Source organism: Lepisosteus oculatus, chromosome 14 (assembly GCF_040954835.1).
Source record: "Lepisosteus oculatus isolate fLepOcu1 chromosome 14, fLepOcu1.hap2, whole genome shotgun sequence".
NCBI classification, from domain to species: Eukaryota; Metazoa; Chordata; class Actinopteri; order Semionotiformes; family Lepisosteidae; genus Lepisosteus; species Lepisosteus oculatus.
In genome coordinates, this window is record NC_090709.1 from 13,480,922 (window position 1) to 13,502,385 (window position 21,464).

The following is a 21,464-nucleotide window of genomic DNA, read 5'->3' on the forward strand; positions in this document are numbered from 1 at the left end:
TCTACACCCACTTTATAATACTGAAAATGATTCAGGAAGTACAGCAAAGTTCTAAAACCAGCGAATGCATCTGCATACAGTACATAAAATGTCAATTTTTCAAAAGTAAAATCTTCAGCTTTGAAAGATTACCATCCATATATTTTCGTTTTTCTCTTTTTTTACATAACACGCTTTCGAGAAACAAACTCTTTTAATTAAGGTTTCATTAGAAAATGTGTATCTTGGTTTGCCAAGTTAAAATCGGCACATCCCAGTGGGCAAAAGATGTAGAATATACGACTATTAAACGCATACCAGACGTGTAACTGTGCTCCGTAACTGGTCTAGAATGAAATTCTAATATATGTATATCGTTATACGTCAATTAGACATCTATGATTATATGTTTATTATACATAAATGGTTGTAGTTCTATTATACGGATAAATTTAGAAGACTACTATACATATATAGTTAAAGGTCTATTATACATCAAAGAAAGATTTTTATAGGTGTAGAAACTAGTAAATAAAGCCAATGATTTATTTTAGAAATTTATTCTTAAAATATACAATTATTCACACCTGAAAAATATGTAGTTCAAATTATACATTATATACAATATTGTAATCAACAAATGTCTGACCATCATAAAAAAACACAAATAGTAAACTTCAGTTACAAATTCTAGTTACATGGCAATATATATATATAGTAATGACAAACACAAACTAATTACATGAACACGCTAATATTTAACTCAAAACCACATTTCGAAACTTCTTTATTTCCACGAAAATATTATTAATGTAGCACAAACGCTACTTTCCAATAAAGACAGAAAGAAACTGTTTGTTTTGTGTCTCATGGTGATCCTCCTCTCGATACTAATGAAATGTTTAATATGATCCCTCGAGAAAAAAAAGGAGTCAATTTCCGCCTGGAATGATTGATGCCCCATCAAACATTTTGTAATATCCCTGGAAGTTTATACAGTAGAATCCTGGTTCGTGGCTTAAATTCAAGGTAAACAAGACTAAGGAAACGAGTTGGAAACTTGATGTCGAAGTGGGATTTAAATCACCTGGAACATTTCACTCCATTGGACAGTATGTGCCAGAGAGCCTACCGCCATCCCTTCGATAGTTCAGTTGGTCGAGAGGAGGAGTGTAGGAGAATTAGCAGGGAGTCCTTAGGTCGCTGGTTCGATTCCAGCTCGAAGGAAGGTGCTTTTTGTGTACTTTAATCAAAGAGTTAAAAAAGCGAATCTGTTTCATTCAGACATTTATCAAAAGTTCAATAAACGACGAAGTAGAGGTTCCTGTTCCGAATTCAGCCCACGTCTGATTGTCTTGTTTTGGCCAAGATCCGATCTTTGAATTAAGGGACTACTCTGTCTGCTTTGTAATTCAAAAATACATACAAATGTCAAGTTGTTTGTAGATATAAAGGTGTTCTCTGTTTTCAAAGGATAGGTACTTAATTGGCATAATGATTTGGTATTGATTTTGTATCGTTGTATTATGAAGTTTGTGCTTTCTGTGTTTTTATCGTATTGTGAACTTATTTTTTAAACAAATGCTTACAAAGGCAAACACGGCACACATCTGTTTATACCAGTGGTGAATTGTACATTTGTACAAGCTACTGTGCACTTCTGGGAGTATAACAGGTTTGATATAAAGTGGCAAAAATATAAAAGGGGAAAATACCCCAGACTGCGTGTAAAGCCCTCGTTGTGACTGTTTTAGATTAAAATGGCGTACTGTGCACGAAATGTTGCAGAAACACAATCTGATATTTTGATAATTATTATTTTAATAATTTGATCAAATTGAGGCCCAGGATCCAAATCTTCAGTTCTGATTTTTTTAAGTGATATCTTTCCTTCCTGTCGTGGAAGTCACACGATGTGAGCAATTGGTTTTTTTTACATTGCGATCCAAAGAGCCTCAGGCGCACTGTAACCAAACCAGGATGGATTCTGCTGGGAGCTGGACTGAGCTCATTCTCACTCCCTGTGCTAAAAACAGAATTAGCTCTTCCCCGAACATCGTCTACAGCTGCTGGATGGTGCTCTGCGTCTATAGCCCTGAAAAAAGCATTAGCTTTATCAGTTTTTACATTAATCTATTTTTTTACTTTTTATTGCATTTTACATTACAATAAAATAATAATAATAATAATAATCATCATCATCATCATTATTGCGTACACTTATATAGCGCTGTTCTGGATACTCCACTCAATGCGCTTTACAGGTAATGGGGACTCCCCTCCCCCACCACCATTCTCCTGAATGATCAGAGAGTCAGGACCTCAGTTTTACGTCTCAGCCGAAGGACGGCACCTGTTTACAGTTTAGTGTCCCCGTCATTGTACTGGGGTATTACGACCCGCATGGACCGCAGGGTGTGCGCCCAGCGACAAAAAACAGACGTGTGTCGGGCTCGGCTGCGAGCAGGACAATGACATCACAGGGACAAAGCAGAGGAAATCAAAACGGTTCTATAAAAGACCTGTGTCAGCTGTTGGTTTGCAGTCTGGACTCTAAATCCTCCGATCCGATTTTAAATCTCTCTAATACCTGAGCTGCGGCTTCTTCTGAGTATTTATTCGTATACTTATTATGTGTAAGTGTATAGATGAAACCTTTCATATATTGTTCAGTTTAAATCAAAATGCTTTACTAATACAAGAGAGAAGTATAGTATGAAGGATGTGACAAATTTATGATTTCTTGGAACAAAACGGTTTTTATTTGCATTCGAAATGAAGCGGAATTTTAGCGCGACACACAAACCCTTTGTCTTTTTTAGTTTTTAGAGTGAACAGATATAAATGTAGAAAACGTGTTTTTTTTAGTACTACAATAGGTGGGTCAGTGGCGTAATGAATAACGCGTCAGGCCTCGCGTCAGAACATTATAAGTTGGACTGCCATCTGGCTTGTTGCGTTTATACCACTTATGTTCTTTTATATAAATGAACTCCACCTGAAAGCTATAGAAAACACTTTGGGTAAGTTGTCTGCAGCCTCATGCGAATTTCGACAACTTACCCAAAACACTGTACTGTCTGGAGATCAGCTCCAGCTCTGAACTCAATTGCAATGAAAAACCATGCGTAACAAAACTGGAGAACAGCTGAACTTGTGCTCAGTTCGGTGATGAGGGATCAGAACTGTCCTTGTTGAAATTAGCACGAACTGCACAGGCTCTGAATCAGACCATTTCAATTAGTCTGATCAGTGTAGGACACGTTAATGTAGAATTATTAATAGGTTTGTTAGTTCAAGTTTACACACCTGAACTAATGTAGAATTATTTCTTGGTCTGTCAATTGTTTGTATATAAATAAATGACTCTGACAACTTAATGTTAGATTTTAATTTAGTTTTACGATGTAGGTCAGACATTGACATATGCATTAGTATACAAAATGTCTCACTCCTGATTCAATTCATATTCTACAGGAGATTGGCGATTCCTCCTGTTTCTCATACAACCATATCAGAACAGAAGCCCGTATCACTCAGCTCTGATTCAAGAGCGACTCGCATCTTTATCACTTTTTGGTTGGAGATAATTATTTTCTTTAGTTATGATCAATATTGAAATTTTTCAAAATTAAATGACAATAATCAAACATGCAGGCAGATTTTTTAAAAGTATTCGGAATTGGTCTTTGAATGGCTGGCGGGAAAATTCACTTATACTTCTGTTGCACCCTCAGCTGAATCATGTTAAAATAACAACGCAGATTTGTTGGAGAACCTGACAAGAATTATTGGGTTAGCACTGTGTGTATTCTGGTATATTTACTTTAATTTTAATATAAATGTTTAATTGTAATATAAATACAACATGCCTGCTGTATAATATATTGTAATTTTAAAATATTTTAGCTGAGGATGCGAGGGGGGCTATTACACCTTGTGAAACACGCAAGGAACTGTAAAAAAGGCTGGTATTTGAATAAAATTGGCGATCACAAGAAAACCACAATTTATGTGGTATTATCATCAATATCCTTCAAAATTGACGTTCAAATGAAGGATTTGAAGAAACTATGAAAAAAGCAACAGTAATAGCAGAGGATTTTGATTTTTGCTCTTCAAGTCAGTAGATCAATGTAGAGTTGCACCCCTGCAAACAGCACAAAGGATGAATCCCACCTCCTTCGTTATTGCTATGTTTGTGCCGGTGAAAGTACCGTTTGTGCTATTGAAAGCAGCTTGGAGGATGAAGGTGCAGTCACTTCCACATGTCATGATACCATTAGATTCGATGACAAGAGCTGAAGCCCCCCCAGGCCAAGCCAGCAACGTGAGGAAGATGGGCATGGCGGAAGGTAGTGTGGCCGAGCGGTCTAAGGCGCTGGATTTAGGCTCCAGTCTCTCTGGGGGCGTGGGTTCGAATCCCACCGCTGCCAAATGTTAGTGTTTTAAGACCTGCAATACGATCAGTAAAAGCGCTTTTTGTTAGGCTGCAGGAGGCTGCAGGAGGTGTTTAGAGATAGACTTTCTAAAAGACAGGCTTAACATCAAGGCAGAAAAAATATTTTGTTTTCTCAACAGAAATTCTCTTTGGCACGTTCAGCTTTATGTAGGGAACATCTGCCGGTTCACTTTTGAGGCAGTACACATGATAGTGTACCGGCAAGTACATTTAATATTGGCGGTGGCGGTGGTGGTGAGCTGCTTTTGTCTGTGAAACTCTTAACTCTTAATTCTTCACGCCGAATCATTGGCAGGGGTAATAGCTTATCTTTGAACATAGCGCTCCATCAGAAATACTTTGTTCGTGCTCAAAAGAGATCAGAGGATTAACTTCATGAATTCACATAGCATACCTTACAGGAAAAAATTAAAAGGGGAATTGATTGTGCTTCCTGATGTTGTTCCTGTGGTTTCTTTGGATACAGAGGTGAATGTTCTTTGACGTTCTGCTAGAGTATCCACTGGGTGGGCTTTATCAATCAGCTCGGATAGGTCATCAGTGCTCCGTCTCCGGAAAATAATCAGCACTGTTGTTTTTTCCTGTGCTGTCTTTCAAAACATATAAGATCACGAGTTTACAGATTTCTCCAAATAACAACTATACATTTTAACCCAGCGGTTAGCATTCCTTCAATCCGATAGTTTTACTCCTGGTAAAAAGCAGCGAAATATATAGAGAAATGATATTCAAATATTTCAACATTCTTTTTGGATTACCTGTATGGATATATCGCTCAGAATTCCTAATATGATTTTGAGTTCAGTTTTGCTTTAATACTTTCAGAGTCTTTTATTGACCTTGCTGAAGCAGAGAAGTGACATAATCACAAATGCGACCTAAAGCGCTATATAAGTGTAAGCAATTATATAATTAATTAAATTACCTGTGCTGCTGTTTTTGGTTAATAATTATTAAAAAAACAGCTCTTGCATTAAGAGCAAGAGCAACCAACATGCTCGCTGGTTGTGTTTGGTATTTTTCAGGGTGCTCTTCCTCAGCTGCAAAAACCTCTGAGAAGGAGTCTGAATCCGTCAACAACACAGGAATTCTAAGATCGCACTGCCGTCTTGTGTACAGAGATCTGCTTTTTCCTTATAGAGTTTTTTGGTATTTAAGAACACGTATCCTACCTTGAATGCTAGTTTGAAAAGATATGTTACCGGATCACAGATTTTCTTGAAAAGATTTGGGGATGCACTTACCGGGATTCAAACCCGACTCGATTATTTAGAAGGCACCTATACCACCAATGCACTTCTGAGAAACACCGGCACATTTCCGCAATCCTCCCTCTCACCTACAAAGTTATGAAGAGACAGACGTCCAATGAAAACTAATTTGATTCACTCAAGGCTCCGCTCTTTTATTGTGATGTCATTGTAATTAATGTTAGCTGTGATAAGGTGTTGTTTCTGTCTCTTAAAGTTTTAGTCTGCTCCTTTCTTCCTGGTTTAGAAATAACATGTTTCATGATTGTTTACAAACACCACTATCAATTATTTGTCCAGCTCTAATGCCTGTGTGCGTTGACAAGGCATCTCCAAAGGACATATTAAATAACATGATCCTTCCTGTTACCATTCCTGTGGTTGGAGCGTTGTTTCACCCTTTTTCGTTCTTCTACAATATTTGCAGACAGAACTTTATCACTCGAGTTGTACAAAACAAGTCGGTCCATGAAAATCATCTGTACTGCTGTTGTTCTATGCGTAGTTTAATCAAGGTAGTCGAGTGAGGAGGTAAAAAAGCACTCCCCGTCGATAAATCAATCATCGTCGCCCGTGTGTCTGGATATAAAAATAACAGATTCATTTTAACCAATCTCTGGAAGCTTCGATGCGGTTATTTTTCCTTCCTTATTTCTTCATTCCTATGAATTTACTCTGTAGTAGAGGAAACACAAAAGTGGGAAACTGCAGGCATCCTTCGTTAGTGGTGGATTGTGTTCAGAGAGCATCAGCACATCTCAGTTCCGTTAATAAGTCTTTTGGGGATATACCTCAGTGGTAGAGCGCATGCTTTGCATGTATGAGGTCCCAGCATCTCCAGGTGCTTTATATTTCTGTGCTCACATTGCAATCTTCTGTTGAATGTGAACTCTTTGCTCATGTTCATAGAGAGCCAAGTTCACACACATTTAAACTCAGGCACACTCGAAGTGCTACGGTGTTGCTCTGCTGTTTTAAATGTACCTCTAAAGCATTTAGTTCTGTTAACTACCAAATGATTTAAACTAATTTTATTAGTCTTCAGACGTGTCGTGGCTGTTGAAGAAGACACCTTTTGAATCTCACCCGGGATTTCTTGAGAGATCATTCAGTGAGCGAGTCCTCCCTCTGGACTCCACACTGAGCTGAAAGCTGCGCGAATTCCATTGTACAACCGAGAAAAAAACTGATGGACCAAACAACGACATTTGATGATTACAAGAAATTCAAGAAACACAACAGTCCGAACACAGGTTTGAATCCCGAACGCTTAATTTAAAAGACAAAGCGAAGGATACGACCTGTAAACTCTCTTCGTGTCTTACAGTTTATGACATAAAAAAATCTTACTTTCAGAATAATTTCTTGCTGCTGATAGACTTTTTATTGAATTTTAACAAAATGTTTTTTAATTTTTAACAAAAAAGTGTGCACACTTATAGAACCAAGGCATTGAAAGTTTTTTAATTGTTGTTCCAAAAAATGTTCCATTTGTTTTCTTTCTTAATGTTTTTGATTAAAAGATCTTATTAAATGCGAAAAAATCTGAATGTGATAAAAGGTCAAAATGCTATTGAAAAAATCAGTAATGTGAGGAAAGATGAATTGTGGGAGCCCCTTACCTCCCCATGTCATGCTGTATTTCTCACTCATTCTACTGGGAGTGGTGCCGTCGCTTCTGGATAAAGTCTGTCAGTAGACATTCCAGACGGGTCAGGTACTGTATGACTGCGCTTCGGCACAAGAAGAGACATGTGACTTGCGAGGATCACAGCAGTATCATTCACTGTACAGAGCCCGGATAGCTCAGTCGGTAGAGCATCAGACTTTTAATCTGAGTGTCCAGGGTTCAAGTCCCTGTTTGGGCGTTTGTGTTTTCCTTAAGTGTATTGTGAATTTAATTATAAATCGTATTTTATCTTCCACTCTTCTAGCTGTACTGTCGATATTTTAAAAGTTAATCACTTGTATTTTCTTTAGTGTTTCCTTTCACAAACCGAAAATGTTCAAGACTATTTTGTCACCACACTCCACGTAGATAATCACAGGAAAAGAAAAGGAAACGCAGTGAGGAGCTCACACAGTGAGTACTCTTGAATACAACAAGAGGAAAGGCACACTGTACATCTGCGGAACATCACGTCCGAGTTTACAGTGACGGCTTCTATTTCCACTGATGAATGAGACAGATTCATGAGGAGATCCTACGCACAACTAAGCGAACACATCGCTATTTCGGTCTGATGTAGAGGCTCCATTTGTGTCAGCAGTACTATAAATGTAAGTCTTATACACTTTCAGGGGCTGCATCTGTAGCGCTTCATCTAAGAAGACTGTTTTACTTTACCACACGGTTATATTCACCCACCCAATTTATTCTCAGAATACCCAATGGCTCAATAACCCTGTTTTCCCCTGGGAACCACCAGTGTACAGTCCCATTCCATTCAAAAATATAACAAATATATTAAATTAATATATTCAATGAACAAATATATTCAATGAGCAATGTAACACAGAGCTGAAACCGTTTTTCAGGATGGCTGAGTGGTTAAGGTGTTGATCTTAAACCCAATAAGCAAATGTCTATGTGGGTTCAATCCCTGCTCCTGTAATTTGCTTTTGAAGTGACAGAACACTTTGAAGATTACACTATTGAAATATGTATTTACTAAATTTCAGTTCTCTTCACTCCCTGGGATAACTGAACTCTCACTATCACATACTTAAGGCTTTACATGCATTAGCTGTGATACAGCTCCTAATAAAGACAGAATGAAACTGTATCAATAATAAATGACATGTTTTAAACAAACATGTATTGATAAACTTCATTATTAATAAAAGTGGTGTGACGGGAAAGCAAATTAAATATTACAATGATATTCCAAGCAACTGATGTGTGCCGGAACCAAATGTCATCCACTGTGGGCTTTGTAAATTGTTTAAAAATTGTAAGTGAAGTTGAGATAATTAACAATTTGTTGAATCCTGCAGTTACAGATTAAAATGTGAGAAGATTTTCTCTGGGTTTATCTCTGTCCGAGTGCCTGATGTGAATATGCTGAACGCAGTGTCTTTGATTTATGTACTCAAACAACCAAAGAATCCCATTCTTGTCATCCTATGGTTTGTCAAACGTGATTTTTTCAAAGTGGGTGCGATTTCGTTTAGTCTTTCGCTCTTGTACTAGAGCAGTAATGTTTCTAGACACGCATGAGCATGGTATAGCAGGCTGACAGCAGGAACACATGGCCCACAAGCAGTGACAGTATCAGAGGTGTCTGCAGTGTGTTGGTTTGTGAGCAGCGATAAAATAAAATGCCGAGGAAGCAGGTGTGCCTGCATTAATAAAGCTCCATCGAGCGGAAAAAGTAACAGAAGAACCAAACTAAATCCAACAGAAAGTTTCTGCAGCTGAAATCACAGGCAAAACCACCGCAGGCTTGAATTCACAACCTCAGCATGACTCCACTACGTACTGCTATATAAGTATGATGTACTGACCAACTGTGCCACTGGAGCTGCACAATGGGTTTGTTACATGTCTTAGATGTATTTATTGGAAGGTTGCAGAAATCATAAATCACTGATTTCATTATCTGCATGTTTAATATCCAGGAGAGAGAACTCCTTCAGGTTCTACAGCTCATAAGTGCACTTTAAGAAATCTGCTTTTGTGAGATGGATCTCCGAGGTGCAGCTTTTTTCTTATTACTAAAGATACCTCTACATTGTAAACTATTTGAAGACCTAGAAAAAGGAACATGGCGTTAGTTGAAATAAGCTCTGAATGGGTTAAAACCCACGCTCTTTGAATTGCTAAAGCGATGCCTTGAGGAGAATAAATCAACATACTGTATTCACACAGGTCACTCGGCCACGGACAAGAACGATCAGCTACCACCACTATTATTATCATTATTATTATTATTATTCAACCATTTGGGGAACAATACAGTTGAACAATCCCACTGTTCTTATGGCAAGAAAAATAACATGAGACCACTGTAAGAGGACGAGTGTTGTAATTGTTTGAACAATTGATTTCTATTTTTCCCTCTTATGGGCATCCCTGTGGTATTTCTTTTTCTCTTCGTTGTTGTGCACGGGCTAGTTCTGCAGCGATATTTGCCGCAGAAATTTCTGCGCAGCTCCGTATTAAATCTGTTCTCAACTGCAATGGACAGAAGACGACTCCAGTAGATAGCTGTGTAGTTCTGTAGGACCACACACAACACAGTGATAGTGCGGCTCTTAATGGACTGGTACACAGACCACATGAGAGGCAAGCAAAACGCTTTTAAAATTCCAAAGGCTCACCAAGTCAGAGGAACAGCAATGAACTGAAAAGATCTGTTACAGACGTCTATGTCAACCTCTTTAGAGCTATAAATGCCATTTGTTTAATTTATCTGTAGATTAACACTCCCAAGTAACAGCACTTTACAGTATATTAATGTTAATTCCGCTGGTGGACATTAGCTGGTGTTTTTTGTAACAATTTGTTTGCTCTGCTGTAAGGAATAATAATAATAACATCACTTTATTAACCCTTTACAATTTATTGCATTAGGAATGATCATTTTGCATACCCCAGCTTGCTCTCCATGAGACACACAGATAAGGAGAGAGCCTGGGGTCAGAGCACAGGATCTGCCATTGAATGGTGCTGTAGAGGCGAGGCTTATTAATAAGAAAGAATTAAGTGTTCTGAGCCTTCCCAAATGAGGCCTCATTTCTCTGTTCATCTCTGTGGTGCAGCCACAGAGAAACTATTCATGCAGGCTGATTTAGGGTTCCTTTGATAAGGACAGCTCCCAAAGGGGGATGCACTTAGCTAAGCCTGGCTATCATGATCAATGGTCATCCATTGGCACCTATCCGTCTAGGGAGTGCCAGATGGACATCTGGACTGCATTCCTAAGTGTCAGGAGTAAGTGACTCATATATCACCTTGATCAACCAATCAGGGACTGGTAGGGCCGAGTAACCCACGTGGGACTCTGATGCCCATGGAACTTTCAGCCAATCAACGAGCTGAAGTTCCTCCAGGTAAAAACAGGCAACACAGAGAGCCTGAGAGATTCAGAAGGGAAGATTCAGTGAGATTCAGTGGACAATTCAAAGGAGAATTCCAGGGCAGGACGGCCCAGGAGCAGAAGGCTCCCAAGGGTAGGACATTCTCGCAGCGCGCCTCCTGACCATCCTGAGACTCAGCCCGGACAACCACGGAACGGCCAGTGTGTCCAAGTGCCAGAACTTTCCTTTGTTCTAAGAGTCTAGAGTGGAGGTTGCCAGAGAGTAACCAGCAGCAGGCCTCGTGAACAGGTCGGAACTGTGGACAGCTGAATCACTATTCAGAACTAGCTCTTCATCAGGAACGAACCGGTCCTCTTCCTGACTTGCTGGGACCCACAGTCATCTTTTCTCCTGTGCACAAACTTTGCTAGTTAAAGCCAACACTAACTAGCCGGTCAGTGAGCATCAGCAGCGCACCGTCACAAGCCGCACAGCACAGCCTGGCACCGAGCCAGAGAGCGCGGATTGGACAGCAACAGCCTGCAACTGTTTCTTTGTGCCCGCAGGAGATCTGAATCCCCAGAGATTGGATGAGTATTCAACTTCAATGCATTACAGCTCGAGAATTCAATTGTTATCCCAACCAGTTGATATCAATTTAATTCCTAAGAGTTATGTACTTGTTTTGAGTATCTAATGTAGAAGTTGTAACCAAGTTCACTTTACGAAACGGTCTTAATGAATGATATACTGAACGTATGTCCTCTTGATATATGTAACTCTTTGTAACTGACTGAATATATACCTTTTGTATTCTGATAACCCTCTCGATAAGATCTGTTAGGTTTATATGCATATTCTATGTATTAATAAATGTATCCTCGTGTATTAGTACCTCTGTGTATGAGTTGTTTGAGTTAGGTCGCATGGTTGGACTCTAAAGCCATCAAAAGAATCAACTTTGTGATTTACTGCTACAATTAATAATTGTCTCAGTAAATGCCCAAACCCTACATAACTGGTGCCTTCAGAGAGCCACTACATTACATTTTGGCTATGGCAACGTTACATATTTGGCGTCCCTGAGCTGGGTTTCTTACATATTCGGCGTCCCTGAATGGCTATGAAACATTACATTGCCCTGGAGCAGTTGGGGTTAAGGGCCTTGCTCAGAAGCCCAGTGGAGTAGGATTCCAACCACAGGCGCAGATCCTTAGCCACAGAGCCACTGCTCCACCCCAAGTATGTAAAGTAAAGTATTGTTGTAACAGAAGAAATAAGGTTCTTGATCCCGAGATGAAGTAAAACAGATGAGTTTATTGCATGCAAGGAACAATAAAGCCGAAGTCTTGTTTCCCGCAAGAAACAACAAAACCGAAGTATTGTTCCCCGTACTGTTACAAACTTTTGGGTTATATAGTGTCTTCTTCTCCGTTTCTGACGTCACTCGGTCTGATGGTAAAGAGGGGGGTTCATGGTATTTGGCCAGTTTACGATGTTCTGGACAAATGGTCAGTTTAAGATTACACCCAGGGGGGTTCCTAGCTTGCATCTGCAATCCTTATCAGTTAACCCCCTTTCCTGCCATAAACCCCAGCTTGTGACTTAGAAGTCTAAACCTCATACAGAAAGGATTAAATTCAAACCCCCATCTTCACATCTTTCTTCAGTATAGTAAAGAATATACAGTATATAAAGCACGCAAACTTAAATGTTCAAAGTTTTCAGGCTCTTTACCATTTTCCTTCACATATGGAAAAAGTTCGATGTGTTCTTGTCACATTTCTCCAAGTAAATAATCTACACAAGAGCGCATGTAACAGTACAGGACATACAGTGAGGAATTCGCGCAGCTTTCAGCTCAGTGCAGAGTCCAGAGGGAGGAATCGCTCGCTGAACGATTTCTCAGGAAATATCGGTTGAGATTCAACAGGTGCTTCTTCAACAGCTACGACAAGTTGGAAGACTCATTGAAGTCTGAAGAGATCAGCCTCTGTGACAGAGTGTCCAGTGACACTAACTAACTGTCCTACTGTTCTCTGCTAACGTAGGGTGAATGTTGATTTAGGTGAATGTAAGGTTTCTTTCTTGTAAAATATTTTCGAGCGTATTTTTGCTGCTGAAAATTAATCTTGTGTATTTGAATGAATTCTGATATTGTCACCTAATTCTATACATTGTTTCATCAGACTAGAACATTTAGAGGAGCTCAATTGCATTAATTAATTGCATAGTGATATTATTTCTTGCAGTTTAAATACTTCAGTCAAAACTGTAGAGAAGTTGCTCCTGTTTTCACCATTATAAGAACTGTGATGCACCAGTATTATTTACTCTCATAAAACTATTGTAATTGTATTGTTCTGTTCCGTTACAGCCTTGAGTGACACAAATCTTCTCCTTTACTGCACTACACTTCTCCAGAGGCCAGTTCAGCACACAAGGATCCTCAGTCAAACAAACACTGCAATCATTTCATAAATGCCATTTCTCATCCTTTCTCTTAGTGTTGGTGCTACTATTGTATGCAAAGGAGGCGACTTGACAATGAAAGGTGTAATCATCTTAAAAAGAGTCTTCATGAAGGTGTGTGTAGGCAAGCTCTCCTCTGGCAATTGACCGGGCTTGTGAAGAAACCAATCTCATTCAACAACCATACAAATTGCACAGCTTAAGGCACATGAAGCACAATTCGTGGGCTAATTGACACAAAACAATGTCACTTCACATTATCCACAAAGCTGTTTTGCTTGTTGACCACCTCTTCCTACATTACAGTGAGCACATACTGTATATTTCAGTATCTTTTATTTACCTTACTATTTTACTGTCCCTTTCACCCATGTGGAGATGTATCCACAGCCAAAACCCCGTGTTTCGCCCTACGTTTGTGCCAGTTTTACAATCGGTGTAGGAGCCTGCCTTACAGAGGTCCAGTGGCACAGTTGGTCAGTGTGTGGTATGCATGTAGCTGTGCACAGTGGAGTTATAATGAGGTTGTGTGTTCAAATTTTCCCTGGAGCATTAAGTCTTTTGAACGTTTTCCACCCATAAAACATTCATTCGCCGTAGTAATTTCACTGTGACTTTGCAGGTAAAATATTCTTAATGAGAATAATATTTCATATGCGATAAATAACTGAACTAGAAAATATTGGAGAGAAATGGCTAGTCACACTATTTGCAGCAGGCACTCAGACAGAGAAATGTCCTGTCATTAAAGAAAATTCATGAAGAAGAGGAGTGACATCATTGCAAAGGCGATATTTTCTGATGTCTGTCTCGGTTAATAATCATTTGCGTGGGAAGTACTTCTGTCATTATTACTAATACTGATAAAAACAGAGAAGTTACAGCTCTCTGGAAGTTGGCCTGGACTCTAGAAAGTGTTTTTATTTGCAAGCGGCTCTGGAACTCAACACCTGTTGATGGGTCACTTCTGTCAGACACATCAGTGGAACCCAAGCCCACCTACACACACATTCACACACACTGACAGATATACTGTACACCTACACTCTCACACACATTTACACTCACAGACACATCACACATTTATACACACAATAAGACACTCACACACTCACATATATACACTCACAGACTCACAGATACACAAATAGACACTATATACGCACATAGACACCTACATACACTCTTAGGTACAGACACACTATAACTAACACTAATGCAGATACTGCTAATATTACAACAGTAACACAATCACCAAAACTTACACTATCATTGTTACTAACACTGACAAAAACTACTACTAGACTAATAATACTTATAATAACAGTAATACTGTCATGAAAACTAACATGATGATGATGAGTGTTAATACTCTGACACTAACACTATAAGTATCACTAATATTACATAAATACTAGCATTAAAACTAAAACTATCAGTAATGCTATCATCATTAATACTCACATAGACACTACACACACTGACAGACATGCCCACACATACACTTACAAATATAAAACTACACACTGACAAACACCACACACTCACGGACACAAACCATACACACATTCTCAGGCATGCATTCACAGAAACAAATAGACACTATGCATACTCATAGACACACACTTATAGACACCAAACACTCAGAGACCCCACACGCTCACACACTAACAGACACAACAAGCTCACAGACACATACCTACACACTCACAGACACACAGCCCACACACACAGACACCACACACTTCCAGACACGCACCCACACACGCACAGATACTACAAACTCACTTACCTACAGATACACTATAACACAAATATAAATACTACTAATACTACAACAGTAACACTATAATTATAATTAATATTAACATGAATATGAACATTAAAACTAAAACAATCAGTAGTGCCACTGTCATTAATACTCACATGAACACTAGCATTAAAACTACCAGTTGTAATCTCAGTAATATTAACATGAAGACACTGATATTAGTATTAGTTGCTGCTCGTTGCTCGTGACGTCACACCGCTCTCTGTGACAAATGCGAGACACTTAGACGCGTGCAGTGACGAGGCGCCTGTCGCCGTGGTTACCATTCTTATGATTTATAAACACTGGAAAAATGCATTTAAACTGTTACATACATTTATGAACTTGAAATATCATTTTCTAGCTCTAGGATACAGTTACCTAAATAATAATATGAATAATCATTGTTTAATTTCGGATTGAACATTATTAACCCTAAACGCACTATGGTAATTGGTCGATACAGTCTTTATTAACTGTTCTCTAGATACTTAAACAGGGTCAAGAAAAGAATCAGTACTCACCAATCGGTGAAGTTAATCGATTTTTCTACGGTTCTTCTCCGTGCGCTCCGTGCGCCTCCCGCGCTCTTTCTCTCTCTGATCCCGGTGCTCTGGCTGGTGTCTGTGACATCACAGCGCTTATTCTGACAGAGCAGAGCGCGTCTCTGCTGCTTTTGTGTGTCTTTTTCATGAATGCCAGAGGTACTCGAAATGTTGCAAAAAGAAAAGCGTTTTTTTTTGTTTTGTAAAAAAGTGAGTGCTGATTTTTATTTTATACAGGAAACGCATGCATGTTGAAACACTATTTAAATTCTATAAATAACTGAGAAATAATAAAGCAAGGAAAACATGATATATGTAAAAATACAATTTGATCACATAATTTACTTCATTACCTCTGGTGGTTATATGTTTTTTTTCTGTTGTGTTTTTTTCTCTTGTACATGTTTCTTAATCTTCTGGTTGTAGTTAAATTTGTAAATTCTATACGTTTAATAAAAAAAGTTTTAAAAAGTAGTGCATCTCTGCTGGAGGAGACTCCTGGTTTTCATACAAATATAACATCTCCAAAAAACTAAACCGGGCTGTGAAGAGAGGCGATTTATAACAGTTGGAGAAGGAGAGCGACAAACCGAGGAATGAAAATCATTAAACAGAAAAAAAATAGTTTACTTCACAGATTAATGCGTTACAAAGCGTACCCGTGTGGAGCAGTAGAGAACGAGCACGAGTCCCTGAAATAAGCGCTTTTAAAGGTTTTACACGAATCTTCAGAGTAAAAGAGCCAGGAGGATCAGACTCCAGATCCTGGAGGTGTATACTGGTTTTATTTCCACCAAGCTCTCACTTCTATAGGTAGTCTGATGATTTCACTTAACTTTATAATTGTAACTAGACTTCACCTAATTGTACATTTATAAGACTGTCTGTGAGACACTTGTGAGAGCAGCTGAATCCCAGGGCTGGTGTGGAATCACACACAGACAGATCTTCTTCTGTGTGATCTGAGTCCCACTGCTCAGAGCTACAGACTGGTCAACTGGTCACTATTTTAGTCACGACCATCGGCCTTTGGCTACTAATAATCAATATACTGATCAGAGTGTCAATACTGGTGTTTATTACATAAATACAAAAATAATTCCACACTCACTTGTGTTATAAAACACTTAAAAAACATGTTTGGAGGCTGATATACATTAAAGAAAGTAATACTGAAGGGCTGGAAGTCCTGGAAAGGGTTTATTGAAGTTTCTTGCTTCTGCCCTGGAACAGAGCCCACAGCTGCCAGATCAGTGACCCCTGAGCCCAGTTCACAGAGAGGAGAATCAGGAGCTCTTTTATGTCTCTAAGAGGGCTGGGAGAAAGGGGAAAAGGGGGAAATGTGACTTGAGTCCAGGCTGTTCTGTCTGATATTGTTCATGTAGCAGCACTGATTGTCTGAATATCTTCTGGTTCTGGATTGTGAGGATAGAGAGCAGTACAGCATTGAGCTTCTGTCTGAGTGTGAGTCTGAGCTGTGAATCTGACTGAGAAGAGAATAATGATTTTTTATTCTGCCTCTGAGAATTTTTCTTCTTTGCCAAGTGGTGTTGCATCCCCTTCAGATACTCTGCACAGACTGCACAGAGTGAGAGAAGAGGAGAGAGAGATGGACAGATAAGAGCACACACAGCGAGACAGACATACGTCTTGATTTACTTTGAAGCAAGTTTCAAAGGTAAACGCAGACGTCACTTTGAGCACTTGGTCTTTTATAGTACAAATATCACACTGTGCTCTACATGGCCGTGTCTTCAAGATCGTTGTGAACCAACACAGTGGGCAAAAGACGTATAATATACGTCTATTAAACGCATACCTTAGACGTCTAAATGTGGTCTACAATTCGTCTAGAATGAAATTCTAATATACGTCTAAAGTTATACGTCAATTATACGTCTATGTTTAGACGTTCATTATACATAAATGGTTGGAGTTCTATTATACGGATAAATTTAGAGGACTATTATACTGTACATATATGGTTGGAGTTCCGGATAACTTTAGAGGACTATTATATGTATATGGTTAGAGGTCTATTATACGTATAACTTTAGAGGTCTATTATACGTATATGGTTAGAGGTCTATTATACGGATAACTTTAGACGTCTATTATACGTATATGGTTAGAGGTCTATTATATGTATATGGTTAGAGGTCTATTATACGGATAACATTAGAGGTCTATTATACGTATATGGTTAGAGGTCTATTATACATCAAAGATAGGTTTTATAGGTGTAGAAACAAGTAAACCAAGCCAATGATTAGGTTTAGAAATTTATTCTGAAAATACACATTCACACCTGAAACATATGTATTTCAAATTATACATTGTATACAATCAATCAACAATCAACATATGGGCAATAATCATAAAAAACACAACTAGTCTTAAACTTCAGCTACAAATTCTGGCAACATGGCAATATACAGTATAGTAATGACAAACACAAAACTAATTACATTAACACACTAACTCAAAACCACATTTTGATTCAAATATACATTTTAAAATGTACAACTTCTATATTTCCAAGAAAAAAAAATATTACAATGGAAGTTAAGACGATTTTTGTCCACTATTTGCAAACCCTGTCTAATTGTCCTAACAGTTAGAACCAAAAACCTATTATTTTCAGTGTCCAGATCTCCTGGCCCCCTGCCTTGCATATACATTCTTCACGTAACACATTGCGTGCTCCTTTATTTCTTTTTCCGTTGATGTAGGGTGGGACTTCAGCACCGCAGCTAGGAGAAAATTATATAATATTACTTCCCAAATAAATGATGATTAATATCTTCTTTAGTATAATCTAAAAAATGAACGGTTTACTAAGCTCAAAGCTGAAATAAATGTATAAAATTTGGCTTGCATCATAGCAGTTGAGCAATAAAGTCTGTCCTAATTAAAGAGTACCCAAAGTTTGAAAGTACAACATAGAATAAGAATAGAGAAACGGCAAAACGATTTTGTGTCATCTTCCCCATTCACACTATTTTTATGTGCCATTTTTTGCTTATTCACGTACTATTTTAATCAAAATAATATTAAGAAAGATCTGTATGTATTCAGATAGTATTATTATTGTTCATACTTACTCGTCAAAAGAGGACTGCTGAGATATTTGCGGATATACTTCTACGTTTGAAAAACGTGTCCAAAATGGTGACCAACGAATACTAGCAATGCATTGTGGTATATAACCGGAAAATATGCTGGGTTCGATATTTTCTCAACGTATGCGTTTATTAATGTTGTCGATATTATGGTTGGAATTTAACATTGATAATACATCGCGGCTATGTGCCCCCTGCTATGAGCTGACGTGCAATTTTAACGCATGCAGTTAGTAAGGATCGGTCACTGTTGTATGGTATTATATATAATGACATTATGGAATAGGATGGGGACAGGCCTGGCATCACGGGGGGAGGGAGGAATGTCGCCCCTTCAGTTTTGGGCAAAAAGATTTACCTAGCTTAATTTGCGCCCTAAAAAAATAGTTGTACTTTGTCAATGGTCAGACAACACTAAATGACACGAACAGTCACTCAGTCTGTTTGATGGGCAGGAGGGCTATCCGTCCAGGAACTGCACATATCAGTGTCGTTATTGAGTGTCAACATTACGATCCTGTTTGCTCAGGTGGACCGATTCCTTGCAGTAGTTTATCATTATACTTAAAATCGTTATATAACTAGGACTAGTTATAGCAGTCTGTGCTTTCTGTTGGTTTTACAACATTTTTTTCTTAACGATTCAGAACGTCCATGTAGCTGCGAGATTTCATTTGGGTAGCTGCACCATACAGCTCCGTTTCAACCGAAATATCACCCCCCCTCAGAATTTCAGACGCCCCCCTACAGCTTTTTCCCCGGGCATCGCGCACTGATGGGGGACGGGGTGTCCAGGAAATGGTATCAACTTTTCTCAAGAAAATAAAAATAGAAACACTATAGGCACTCAAACATTTTACTGTTTTTTTTCAGGCAGGTGGCAAGACCCCCTCAGCAAAACCCTTGTATGCCAAGCTGTGGGCATTGATTCGTCGAATATACGTATATTCACGGCGAAAATACGGCTATACGTATATATACGTCGCCTCGACGTATAATCAACGTCGAATTGCAACCGTAAAATCGACGACATTAATAAACGCATATATAACGTCGAAAACACATCTAACACAGTGCCTGAGGCTTTTTACTGTATGTATCGTGTGTGCCGCAACTAGGAGTATACGGCACTCTGCACAGTGTACGAAGTAAATTATTTTCGCAGTAATTAATTTACACGTGTATAATAAATATAGTAATAAATATAATAAATTAACTTCGTACACTGTGCTTTGATATGGATGTTCATTGGAAGGATTTGAGGAAACTATCAAGGATCTCAGAACAACCAAAGATACATTTGGGCATCTGCTATTGGTAAAGATTAACGAATACAGTAAGTGTGAAGTTTGCACACACACGAGAGAAAAAAATCAGTTTTAATTCACTTCATTAAACTGACGGTGTGTATAGCAGAGGATGGTTTCGATCCCTCGATCTCTGGGATATGGGCCCAGCACGCTTCCGCTGCGCCACTCTGCTGACAGCTGTCGGAGCGTGATTCAACACAACTGCTCTATCTTTGCTTTCTAAAAGTGCGCCCGAGATGAAAAGTCTAAACGGTAAACGCAGACGTCACTTTGAGCACTTGGTCTTTTATAGTACAAATATCACAAGCTGCACTACATGGGCGTGTCTTCAAGATCGTTGTGAACCAAAGCTTCTGCTTTCCAAGGCAACTGATTCTTTCGTCGTTAATTCCCAAATCTTCAATGAGAATCAGTGAAATGAAAACCAAACACATGTACACACTCGCGTCCTAGCGTGAAAGAAAAAAGATGGAAGCATTTGAGAAATAACGCGTAGTCTGAACAGCTCCAGCCTGTCAACTGCTCTTCAAAGTGATCGCTACCTCCACACCCAGTTTATAACACTGAAAATGATTCAGGAAGCATAGCAAAGGTCTAAAACCAGTGGTTGAAAAGCGTCTTGATACATAAAATGACAATTTCTCAAAAGTAATATCTTCATCTTTGAAATATTGTCATCCATATATTTTCGTTTTTCTCTTTTTTACATATCACGCTTTCGAGAAATAAACTGTCTTGTAATGAAGGCTGCATTAGAAAATGTGTATCTAGCTTTGTTCAATTAAAACCGGCACATCCCAGTGGGCAAAAGATGTAGAATATACGACTATTAAACCCATACCTTTTAAATTGTAATCAACAAATGGCTTATCATCATAAAAAAAACACAACTAGTAAACTTTAGTTACAAATTCTAGTAACATGGCAATATATATATAGTAATGACAAACACAAACTAATTACATGAACACGCTAATATTTGACTCAAAACCACATTTCGATTCAAATATAAATTTAAAAATGTACAACTTCTATATTTCCACGAAAATATTATTAATGTATCACAAACGCTACTTTCTAAAAAAGACAGAATTAAACTGTTTGTTTTGTGTCTCATGGTGATCCTCCTCTCGATATGAATGAAATGTTTAATATGATCCCTCGAGAAAAAAAAAAAGAGTCAATTTCCGCCTGGAATGATTGATGCCCCATCAAACATTTTGTAATATCCCCGGAAGTTCATACAGTAGAATCCTGGTTCGTGGGTAAACAAGACTAAGGAAACGAGTTGGAAACTTGATGTCGAACTGGGATTTAGATCACCCGAAACATTACGCTACATTGGGCAGTATGTGCCAGAGAGTGGCTTTTTCACTCAGACGTTGATCAAAAGCTCAGTAAACGGCGAAGCAGAGGCTTTTGTTCCGAATTCAGCTCACGTCTGATTTTCTTGTTTTGGCCAAGATCTGAACTTTGAATTCAGCGACTACTT

At 38.6% G+C, this 21,464-nt stretch overlaps 1 protein-coding gene and 2 non-coding genes across 2 annotated transcripts; all 3 read left to right on the forward strand.

Annotated features, from left to right (window-relative positions):
* Nucleotides 1-21,464, forward strand: part of LOC138242764 (zinc finger protein 271-like) — a 1,399,044-nt gene that overhangs the window by 860,930 nt on the left and 516,650 nt on the right.
* Nucleotides 4,334-4,415, forward strand: trnal-uag (transfer RNA leucine (anticodon UAG)). Its single transcript has one exon. It is a non-coding gene; the product is annotated as a tRNA-Leu (tRNA).
* trnak-uuu (transfer RNA lysine (anticodon UUU)) lies at nucleotides 7,487-7,559 on the forward strand. The gene has a single exon. It is a non-coding gene; the product is annotated as a tRNA-Lys (tRNA).